The sequence below is a fragment of the Marmota monax genome, unplaced genomic scaffold, assembly GCF_021218885.2.
Source record: "Marmota monax isolate L192 unplaced genomic scaffold, Marmota_monax_Labrador192_F-V1.1 WCK01_AAM20220418_F8-fsc00153, whole genome shotgun sequence".
Taxonomy (NCBI): domain Eukaryota; kingdom Metazoa; phylum Chordata; class Mammalia; order Rodentia; family Sciuridae; genus Marmota; species Marmota monax.
Genome location: NW_026692146.1, coordinates 749796 through 761935, shown reverse-complemented (window position 1 = coordinate 761935; position 12140 = coordinate 749796). Strand labels below are relative to the sequence as shown.

Sequence of the window (12140 nt, the reverse complement as noted above, 5' to 3'; positions counted from 1 at the left end):
ATCATATCTGTGAATAATAACAGGTTTAAGGTTTTTCTCTTTCTAAACCTTTTACTTCTTTTGTATTTTCTTCTCGATTTTAAAAGCCTTTGCAGTTTCATCATCAAAAATAATGTAGGTTTTTTTGTTAAGAGTCCTTTTATGAGATTAAAAAAAAACCCTTTCTATTCTGAGCTAGTTAATTTTTTTTAACAAAACCATAAATAGGTATTTTGAATTTCATAAAATGTGCTTTCTCCTTATTGAAATAACCATATTGCTTTTGTTCTTTTAATATGCTAATAAGGTGAATGATAATTACAGATTTTCTGAAGTTAAGCTTTACATTCCTGGAATAAACTCAGCTTAGTCATGTATTATCTTTTTTCATAAAGAGCAGGATTCGTTTTGCTAATATTTGTGTAGGATTATTGTCTTTATGTTCATGAATGAATGTTTCCTTATGAATTTTCTCTATTGTATTCTTTGAGTTTTAGTATCAAAGGTACAGTGGACTCATTGAATAAGTTTTCTTTCTTTATTTCCTCATTTTTTTGCTTTGGTACTACAGATGGAACCCAGGGGCACTCTACCACTGAACTACATCCCTGGCCCTTTTTATTATTTTATTTTGCAGCAGGGTCTCCCTAAGTTGCCCAGGCTGGCCTTGAACTTACAATTCACCTGCCTTATCCTCCCAAGTAGCTGAGACTATTGGTGGTCTCATTTTTTTTTCTCAAGGAGTTTGCATAAGAGTAGAATAATACATATGGCCTATTGATTAGGCTTGATACCTCTTGTCTGTGCATGATGATTCTCTTTGTTGGAAAATTAAAGAACTGATTGACTTCTTTTAGCAGTTATGGGCTATTGAGTCTGTGAATTTGGGACTGTTAGTTGTTTTTTTTTTTTTTAAGAAATGTCTTTATTTCTTCTAAGTTTCTACATCTTTGTGTATCCTTTGGCATATATCTTTTATAGTATGCTTTTACCATTTTAGTCTCTACTGGACCTCTCATATATTTTTATTAATTTATTATTGTCTAGTTCTAAATATTTTAAAATTGTTATTATTTTTTAATCCATAAAGTATTTAGAAGTGGCATTTTAAAAATCTATCTATCTATCTATCTATAAATATATATACGGGGATTGAACTCAGAGGGACTCAACCACTGAACCACATCCCCAGCCCTATTTTGTATTTTATTTAGAGATAGGGTCTCAATGAGTTGCTTAGCATCTCACTTTTGCTGAAGCTGGCTTTAAACTCCTGCCTCAGCCTCCTGAGCTGCTGGGATTACAGGCGTGAGCCACCTGTAAGTATATATTTTTGAGTTCCAATTTAATTGTATTGTAAATTGAAAGCTCAGTCCATATGATACTTGTTTTTTGATAGTCTTTATTTACATTTCTCTTATGGCCCATTCCAGGTCAATTTTTGTAAATATTCCATTGTTATATGGTCTATATTTGTATAAAAACCAAACTTACTAATTGACTTTTTGTCTATCAAAAAATAAAAGAGGTATCTTGAACTTATCTTATTCCAGTGATGACCTTGATTTCTCTATGTGTTCTACCATTGTGCTTTATGGATATGTAAGATTTTTAGAATCATTGCATCTTCCAGATGAATTGAACATTTTGTTATTAATATCCTCTCTCTATACTATGCTCTTCTATACTAAAGTCTCTATTTCCTGACAGCAGAAGGCTTTCTTTTGATTAATATTATCTTTTACTTCCAACCTTTCCCTGTCCTTATGTTTAAATGTGTCCCTTGTGAATATCACATGACTAAAATTTAGAAATATCTAGTGAGACAATCTTGGTCTATTATGTGGTGAGTTTAGTCATTTTTCATTCATTGTGATGACTGACATATCTGTATTCCTTTCTAGTATTTGTCACTTTTTGCTTCTTATTGACCCACATTTTTCCTATGCCCAATTTCCTCTTCTTGACTACTAAAACTTTACATTTTTGCTTGCTTCTTATTACATTTTTCCTTTCACTTGTTTGGAAGTTATACTGTATTCTATTTCTGTTCTTTTATGGTTTCTCCTGAAAATTTACCATGCAAACCTACTAAACTCTAATATGAGTATCTCAACACTTTTGCCAAATCACAGAAGCATTTCTTCTCTTAACTTCCATACTATTGTCCTTTGGTAATTTGATTTTGTTGCTTTAAATGTTTTTATTTCCATAAATAAAACATGAAAATCAGATATTATTATTTTTTTTATTTTATTTTATTTTAAGAAACAATATCTATTAACATTTAACCTACTTATTCACTTTTTTTTTTGTACTACAGGATGGTTTTGCAGGATTATTTTCCCTCCTCCTGGAAACAGTACATCTTTTACAAGTTCCTTTGGCTTGGGTCTGTTTGTAGTAAACTCTGTTTCCGTTTCATTGAAAATGTGTATGTTTCACTCTTGTGAGTGAAGATATTTTTGCTGGGTGGACAATCTTAGGATGACTGTTATTTTCTCTTGGCTTTTAGGAGATAATATTCCACTGTCTCTTGACTTTGGCTTTTGCTGTTGAGAAAGTTGCTGCCATTGTGATTGTTGTTTCTTTGTATGTGATTCACTTTGTTTCTCAGGGATTTGAAGATCTTCTGTCTGGTTTTAGTGCTCAGCAAGCTATTTTAAATGTGCCTAGCTTTGATTTACTTGTTTTGTTGGGATATTGTTGTGTTTCCTGTGTCCTCGCTCTTGACTTCCATGAGTTCTAAAAATAATAGTTTATTTTACCTTATCCTCCATTTTCTCTATCCCATCCTCCTGAACTGTGGTTTGATATTGTAGCTTCTCACTTTATCTTCCATATTTCTTAAACTTTTTTTTCCATGGTATATTGTGTTTCTCTGTGCTACCTTGCTGCATTCTGGGAAATTCCAATAGCTCTGTCATCAAATTCACTAATTCTCTCTTCAGTTGTATTTAATATGCTATTTATCTTATCCTCTGTGGGTTTTTTTAAATAGCAAAAAACATATTTTTACTTTTAAAAGTTCTATTTCTTTTTGAAATATGTCTAGTTATATATATTATTCCTTTCTACTTATTCATTTTTAGAATTTCATTGCTTCTTTTAAACATGCTATATTGGTTATTTTTTATTCTAATTCTGATATTTCAAATAGCTCAAGTCTGTATGGGTCCTAGTTTATTTTATTTCTGCTGATCATCTTTCACTATGATTTGTTTCCTTGTGTAGTGATCTTTGTGAGCTCATATTTGACTGATTTTAATTTGTGGAAAAACCTGAGAGCTTAAATTAAGCCTGCTTGCCTCCAGAACAGATTTGTGTTTGTTTCCACCAGGATCATGAAGCCCCAATTAGCCTGGACCAATATTTTCTCCTTCCAGAGTGCCTAGTCTAAACTAGGGAACTTCAGAGTCATCTTCTCCTCCTTGCTGTGATGTTATTTGGAATTGTCCTCAGACTAATTATATCTTCGTGCATACTGATTTGTGTGTGTGCTCATGTGTGCGTGTGTGTGTGTGTGTGTGTGTGTGTGTGATGCTGTGGAGGCTTCTATTTATTCCATAATTCCAGAAATGCAAAAAAAAAAAAAAAAAAAAAACCACATTAGATATGTGAAGGAGATACCTGCTTTGAAGCAGGCTGGCCCTCATGATACCAAGTTTCAGGCTGGGGATGTGGCTCAGTAGTAGAGTGTTTGCATCTCATGGGCAACACCTTGGGTTCAGTTCCCAGCACCAGAAAGAAAAGAAAAACTAGTCTCTTGCACTATGAGAAGTTTGGACTGGTTTTTACATTAACAAAAAGGGGAAAGAGTATAGAATCCAGGAAAAAAAGTGGAAATGTTTCATTGTCATTTAAGCAGTCTTCAATAAATTCTAGTTATTGCTTGTGGCATATACTTTTCTGAATCTTATAATTTGTCCTGTGGCTATCTTATATATGTGAAGCTGGTCTGGTACCCTTTCTTTAGAATCCAAAGAACACCCTTGCCAACTCTATACTATTCAATTAACAACCCCCAAATGCCCAATCTGCAGGTTGGACCTAGTATAATGCTGTATGCTGTAGTGTCATAATGCTCATTCATAGGGCTCAGAGAAGGCCTGTGACCCAGGTTGGCCTACTCCAAGCCTTCTTCTGAGATTTTCCATGTCGGAGACAAAAACAAAGTGTCTTTTCTTGGATTTCAAATGAAATGCACATAAACTGGAGGTTTTTGACCTCCATCTTCCATTCCGCATAGACACAGTCAGACTCAAGGCTTGGTTGACACAGGGACCTATTTCTGAGCTAAGCCTAATGAAGATATTTATGATATAATTATAAAGAAGTGTGGTTAGTCACCAGAAGTATATGTATCCAGACTGGATCCGTGAGGAGACTTCCTCACTGTGATACCACTGAGACTAAACCTTCTGCCCCTTTAGTCACTTACAGGGCAGTGAAAGAACCAAGACTTTTAGCAATGACTATCACCCACCCAACACTAGTGATAATTAGGCCAATGAGGAAAATAAGATCCAGAACTTTTTTGAGTGGTCCCCTGCAAATCTTTTTGAGAATTAGCTTGCCTCTGCTTAACCTCAAAAATACAAACTTGCCAGTAAATTCGACCCATCAGCTCTTTTGAGTTAGAACATCTGCAATATCAGAGTGAAACAATAACTCCTTTTGAAGCACAGAAAAATTAACTGGAAATAGAACTATTCTGTTTCAAGTGCTATTAAAAAGGAAATGGGTCCTGTGTAACTAGACATAGAATTGGAAAATTCCCAGAACTTTCTGATTTTTGAAAAAGACAAAATCAATCAAATTGGCAAGTGCACGATGTTGCCAAAAGATTTTTTTTAAAGCCTACTATTGAAAAACTCTTGATTATGCAAGAATAACACAAAAGGAAAAGAATATGGCTCCATATCACTTCAGTATCATTCCAGACCTAGAAAGGATTAAGGCCTGAGAATGCTCAATGGAGTTAGTAGTTTTCCCCTCAATGCAGAATCTCTACAGGATCAGAAAGAAGGGAGAATGCTAATAAAAATGGGCCAGATGTGGAATTAATTCAATTATTCAGTCATTAGAGAAACACTTAGAAAACCCTAAAGTCAAGTAACTTCTTTGAAACTCCTGATGTCTTCCATTTTTTTACATATTTATTTTTTTTTATTTATTGTAGTTGGACATAATACCTTTATTTTATTTATTTATATGCAGTGCTGAGGATCGAACCCAGGGCCTCACTCATGCTAGGTGAGCACTCTACCGCTGAGCCACAACCCCAGCCCCCTGAAGTCTTCTATTTTGACGATCATTGCCAGTCTTTAAAATTCTACTGTAAAAGATATGTGTATTTTAGCATTTGACAAGAGTTAGGTTAATTTGCCATTAATTCTTCCCAAATTCTGAGTATACTTTAGAAAAAAGATTTTTAACAATAAGAATTTGTCCAGCATTAGACTAAGACAATATTTCATAACAAAATGAATTCTTATGATGTGTCAGATACTCGACATTTCTTGCGTGTATTCATCCATTTAATAACCACAACTTTATGAGTTATATACTTTATTTTCTTTTCATGGATAAAGAAACATGCATGAATTGATTAAGAACCTTGCCTAAGTTTGCTTGTCAGTTTGGCAGAGGAGTCTGGATTTGAACATGGGCACTCTGGCTAACCACTGGGCCCTATTTCCTCCTAATTGCTAAAAGGCCATGAAAATGACATTGGGGAGGCAAGGAGACTTGGGTTCAAATTCCAGCTATATTACTTACTAGTAGCAGCATCTTAGAAATCTTGTCCAATCTCACTTCTGTGCCTTTGTTCCTTATCTGTGAAATACCATAATACTTATGTCATTGAGTGTTCATCAAATTAAAGGAGATAAACTAATGTGAAAGAGCCTAGTGGGTTCCGTATGTCTGGCATATAATAAGCTTTTGATAAGGTCTGGCTATCAGAGAGTATGATGCATTGATCCCCTTGTTTAGATCTGATATGAACTTAAATACAAATGTTTAAGTCAGAACACCAAGGTTAATATATTTTTGTCGAGAGACTCGTTTCCAACACAAACTCCTTTAAGACAATTCAGTTCTGTAATCAGTTTTCTAAAGTATCTAGTTGCTGTTTAGAAATTTTTCTTTTTTCTTTTTTTGTTTTCTACTAACAAAAGATTAGTTGCTTTGAGATCAATTGCATTTATTGATCTGTGTTTTTGGCAATATAAAATGTGACCAATTATACTCTCTGCCATTGTAGACTTTCCTTTATGAGAATAATTTCTACCCAGCTCATGTTTCCTGGGTCAAGGTCTAAGTGTTATAAAGAAAGTTTGATTCTATGATTACATTTTGGTCAATAACCATGTTACTATTTTAGCAATGATTGATTTTTGTCTTCAGTTTCTACCAAATCTAGTTTTTCTAGAGTCAACTTTTGAAGTTCTCAAGAATAAAATATTGTTATTATTATTATTATAATTATTTGCCATTTTCTCCCAACAATGTACATTGTGCAGTTTTAATAATGGGAATTTTGTTTTTATAAACATTTTATTTTGAGATCATTGCAGTTTCACATGCTGTGTGAAGAAATGATTCAGTGAGATCCTGCATGCCTTTTACCTGTTTCCCCCCATAATCACTTCTTGTAAACTATAGTACTCGATCAAACAGGATATTGACAGGATAAAGTCAAGATACAGAACATTTCCATCACCAAGAGCATCCTTCACATTTCAATTCCGTATGTCACATCTACATCTGTCCATCTCTAGTCCATCAGTAGTCCCTGATAGTCTGCAATATGTTCTCCATTTCTACAATTTTGTCATTTCAATAATGTTATATTTAAACAGAACTACACACTGTGTAATCCCTCAGGATTGAATTTTTTCACTCTGCATAATTCCCTGGAGATTCATTAAATCATTGTGTGTGACAATAGTTGGGTTCTTTTCATTGCTGTGTAGTATTCTGTGGTCAGGCTGCACCATAGTTTGTTTAATCTTTCAGCAATGTAAGGACATCTGAGTTAACCCTGTTTTCAGGCTATTGTGAATAAAGCAGTTATAAACATTCATGTGCAGGTTTTTGTTTCAACATAAATCAACATAAATTTCTCTGGTAAAATTCTACAAGTTCAACTACTGGGTGGTGTCACTTTTACATCTTTATTTATTTATTTTTTTTAAAGAAACGACCACACAGCTTTTCAGAGTGCTTAAGTCATTTTATTTTCCCAGCAGCAACATAGGAGTGATGAGTTTCTCTGCATCCTTGCCAGCATTTGGTGTTGTCACTCTTTCTTATTTTACTCATTCTGGTTGGTGAATAATGATATCTCATTGTGGTTTCAATTTGCATCCCCCTGCTCTGTAGCCTGTCATCCCATCCTCTTAAAAGACTCCTTCAAAGAGCGAAGATTTTAATTTTAGTTAAGTCCACTTTATCAATTTTTCATTTATGGATTGTGCTTTTGGTGTCAAGTTTAAGAACTCCCTGCCCCTAGATCCTGAAGATTTTCTCCTGAAAGTTTTATAATATCACAATTTATATTTAAGTCTAGGATCCATTTTCAGCTATTTTTAGAGAGAGAGAGAGAGAGAGAGAGAGAGAGAGAGAGAGAGAGAATTTTTTAATATTTATTTTTCAGTTTTTCGATGGACACAACATCTTTATATTATTCGTATGTGGTGCTGAGGATAGAACCCAGCGCCCAACGCATGCCAGGCGAGCACATTACCACTTGACCCACATCCCCAGCCCCTCAGCTAATTTTTGTGTAAGATGGGAGACTTAGGCTCAACTTCTTTCACCATTCCCCCCCCATCTACTTGCGCCAGCATTATTTGTTGCAAGAATCATCCTTCTCTGTTGAATTGCTTTTGCATCTTTGCCAAAAATCATAGTCAGACTCATTTCTGTGTCTCTGTTTCTGACTCTCCTTTCACGTTTCCTTTGACGTACGCGTCTGGTCGTTTATCAAGACCACACCATCTTGATTACTGTAGCTGTCTAGTAAGTCAGGACATCGAATAGACCAATTCCTCCCTCTTTTCTGTTTTGAAATCATTTTAGCTATTCTAGTTCCTTTGCCTTTCCAGATAAATTTTAGAATAATCTTGTCTGTAGCTACAAAAAAAAGAAAATCTGGTTGGGATTTTGATAGGAATTACAATAAATCTGTATCTCGGTTTGGGGAGAATTGAGTTTTATTATGTTGATCCTTCTAATCCATGAGCAGCATGTCTCTCCATTTATTTAGTTTTACTTCCATTTCAGCAGAAAAGTCTTATGCATGTTTTGTTAGATTAAATCTAGATATTTTTTTCTGATTATAAACAGTATGGTGTTTTTAAAATTTTAATGACATGTATTTATCAATAGTACATAGAAATACTATTGATTTTTGTATATTGATCTTGTATCCTCTTTCTCTTACTGAAATCATTATTTCTAGAGTATGTATGTCGATTTCTTGGATTTTCTACAAAAATTATATTTCTATCAAAGAAGAATAGGTTTATTTCTTCCCGTCCATCTGTATTTATCATTATTTTGCCTCCCAGCACTGTTGAATAAGAGTGGTAAAAATACTTGCTTTGTTTCTGGGTTTGAGGAAAAACATTTTGGCTCTCACTATGATGAAGTTAGCTGTAGGATTTTTGTTGATGCTCTTTATCAAGTTAAAGAATTTATCTTCTATTTCCATTTTTCTGAAAGTATTATTTATGAATGGGTGTCAAGTGATATGCTCATGTGATTTTTCTTTTTTAGCCTGTTAATATAATGACATTAACATAGTGATTGATTTTAGAATATTGAATCCACCTGGATTCTTGGAATAAACCCCATTTGGTTGTGGTGTATAATTGTTTTTAACATATTGCTGAATGTAGTTTGCTAACATTTATTGAGGATTTTTATGCTTACATTCATGAAGGACACTTGTCTGGTTTCTCTTTATTTCATGCTGTCTTTACCTTTGGTTTGGTACTAGGATAATACTAGCTTTATAACATGAATTTGAAAGTGTTCCTTACTCAGGAAAAGGCTGTGTGAAATTGATATTAATCCTTAATTGTTTGTGAAATTCTTGAGCAAAACTATCTGGGCTGGAGATTTTGTGGAGTGGGGTTACAATTATGAACTTAATCTTATTACAGTTATGGGTCTATTTAAATGATCTATTTTATAATGGGTAAGTTGTGAGAATTAGTTTTTTTTTTCCAAAGAGTTGGTTAATTCTTCTAGGTTGTCAAATTTGTGTGTGTAAAGTTGTTCACAGTGTTTATGTATATACATTTGTACCAGGGATTGAACCCAAGGGTGTTTAGCCACTGAGCCACATCCTCAGTCCTCCCCCACACCCCATCCCACCCCACCCCACCCCTCCATTCCCAGCCCTTTTTAGGGTCTCACTAAGTTGCTTAGGGCTTCTATAAGACTGAGGCTGAGGCTGGCTTTGAATTTAAGATCCTCCTGCTTCCATATCTTTTTTTAATGTCTGAGGATTCTGTAATAATATACCTGATTCATTCATTTATGAACAAATATTATATATTTGTAATTTGGGTCATCTTTTTTTGTCAGTTTTGCTAGAAGTTTGTCAATTTTATCAAAACTTTCTAAGAACAGGGTCTTTGTTTCACAGAGTTTGCTCTATTGATTTTTGTTTTCACTTTAATTTTTAGTCCTTATTGTTTTCTTCTGCTTGTTTTGGATTTATTTTATTCTTTTCCAGGTTCTTGAGGTGGGAGCATGGATTTTTGAATTGACACTTTCCCTCTTTTCTAATGTATGTAGCTAATGCTATAATTCTTCCTCTTGCTATGGTTTAAGCCATGTCCCACATATTGCACATTTTATTTCCATTCAGTGCAATGTTGGGTTTTTTTTTTGTTGTTGTTGTTGTTGTTGTTTTTGTACCAGGGATTGAACTCAGAGGCACTCAACCACTGAGCCACATCCCCAGCCCTATTTGGTATTTTGTTTAGAGACAAGGTCTCACTGAGTTGCTTAGTACTGTTGCTGAAGCTGGCTTTGAACTCAAGATCCTCCTGTCTCAGCCTCCTGAGCCTCGGGGATTACAGCTGTGCACCATTGTACTCAGCAGTGCAATGCATCTTTAAATTTCCCTTGAGACTTCCTCTTTGACTTATGGATTACACAGAAGGGTTCTGTTTAGTTTTCATGTGTTGAAGGTTTTCCTGTTATCATTCCATTATTGATTTAGAATTGATTATATGGTTTTGTATGATTTCAATTCTTTCAAATTTGAAGAGTTTGATACAGAGGACAAGGTATGTTCTATCTTGCAATGTGCTCCATGAAGACTGGGGGAAAAATGCATATTCTGCTGTTGTTGGATACATCTATAAATGTTGAATAGACCCTACCCTGTTGGTTGATGAGCATTCTTAAGTTGTATGTTTCTTAATTTTGTTTAGTAGGGGTATCAGTTGTTGAGAGGGGATATTGAAGTCTCCAACTGTACAAATGGATGATTCGTCTATTTCTCATTTCAGTTCAGTTATTGCTTCTTGCAGTTTGTAACTCTATTGTTTGATATATACATGTTTAGAATTGCTATGTCTTCTTGATGGATTGAATCATAAAGTTTACATTCCTTTGCCTCTGGTAGTTTTCTTTGAATACTTCTGATATTAATATAGCCACTTTTTTGAAAAAAAAATTTTTCAGTCCATGGTTTATATTTTTATTGTGTTGATTAAGAAAATTTTCCCTTGTCTTTAGTTTTAGAACCTTGACTATGGTGTATCATGAATTTCTATGGATTACTCTTTATGGATTATCCATTGAATTTTTGGTTTACCCTTTTGGGGGTTTGCTTAACTTCCTTACTGAATTTGGAAAGTTTTTTATCTTATTTCCTTGAGGATTTTTCCATCCTTGTCCTTTTCCTACTTTCCTTCTGGGATTGCTGTGCCATTAATGTTAGATCTTTTGCCATAGACCCACAGGTCCAAGAAGCTCTGCTGTTTTTTTCCAATAAGTTATTGTTTCTCAGATCAGAATTTTTTTTTTTTTTTTTTGGTTTTATCTTCCAATCACGGATTCTTTCTTGTTTCCTACTCTGTTGTGAAGTCAATCCAAAATTATATTTTCCAGTTCCATATTTGCCATTTGGCTTTTCTTTATACATTTTGCTTCTTTCCTGAGACTGTCTTTTTGGTTTTAAGTATGTTCACAATTACTTGTTACATTTTTTTTACTAAGGATGTTTTAAAATGTTTTTTAGGTAATTCTAACATTTCTTGTTCTTCTGTTAGCATTTATGGATTCTTTTTTATTCCATTTGAGATATTCTTGGTTCTTGGTGGAAGGATTTTCAGTTGAAACTTAGACAACTTGTGTACTGATGCTAATAAAACTTTTTAACTCTTCACCAGGCTTCCTGTGACACCCTGCAGGAGTGTGGGGAGGTGTCTATGGAGCTAGTGGTTGAGAGTCTAGGCTTTGTGTGGTCTCTGCTGACATTGCTAGGGAGCAGAAGGGAGTTCCTTGTTACAACCTGGTGAGGGTAGAAATCTAGACTCCTGGCTGGGTCTTTGCTGGCATGGGTAAGGATGAGGTCACAGGTTTTTCTGTGGTGTTTGACTGGAGTAGAGTGATTATCATCTAAAATATTTCTGCCTTGTTAGGTTGCCCTTCCCAAGTGTTTTGGCTGGAAAGATTAGGCTTAAATTGGGATTTAGTCTGTACTTGGTGTTTGGGGGTTGTCAGTTTCTTCAGCTCCAGGTTTAGGATATATGAAGCAAAAAGAAAACCTAGGAAATGTACTACTGTGTGATTCCTTAAGTCCTGAGGTCTCCAGTCACTCTGATTTATCCTCACCTTTCATACACAGTGTTCATGTTTCTTGTCGTATTTAAGGGAAGGATAGGGAAAAGCCTACTCAGCTTCTGTCAGTGTTAGTTTGTACAAATCATTTCTGCCAGTAGCATTCACAAAGGACTGGACAAAAGAATGTTAAGTCTCTTGGAGCAAAGAGATAAAAATATAGGATAAAAATCATGGGATGTGGATGTGGATTCAAAATATCCCCATGAGAGGCTTTTGACTGTATATTGACCACCCCATGTTATGCATAAATGTAAAGAAGTCCCAGACAATGACTCTAGCCTCAG

The 12140-nt window shown here is 34.6% G+C and overlaps 1 protein-coding gene and 1 long non-coding RNA gene across 4 annotated transcripts in view; one reads left to right on the top strand and one right to left on the bottom strand.

The window, feature by feature from the left end:
• Window positions 1–12140, top strand: part of Susd4 (sushi domain containing 4) — a 187090-nt gene that overhangs the window by 17094 nt on the left and 157856 nt on the right. The window lies entirely within an intron of this gene.
• Window positions 1–12140, bottom strand: part of LOC131423273 (uncharacterized) — a 37490-nt gene that overhangs the window by 4775 nt on the left and 20575 nt on the right. Inside the window, exon 1 of one of the 2 annotated variants that reach the window (XR_009224615.1) lies at window positions 5761–5817. The exons of the other annotated variant lie outside the window; for it this stretch is intronic. This is a non-coding gene — a long non-coding RNA (uncharacterized LOC131423273). Of the gene's footprint in view, window positions 1–5760; window positions 5818–12140 lie in introns of those variants that run through there. 2 annotated transcript variants of the gene reach the window in all.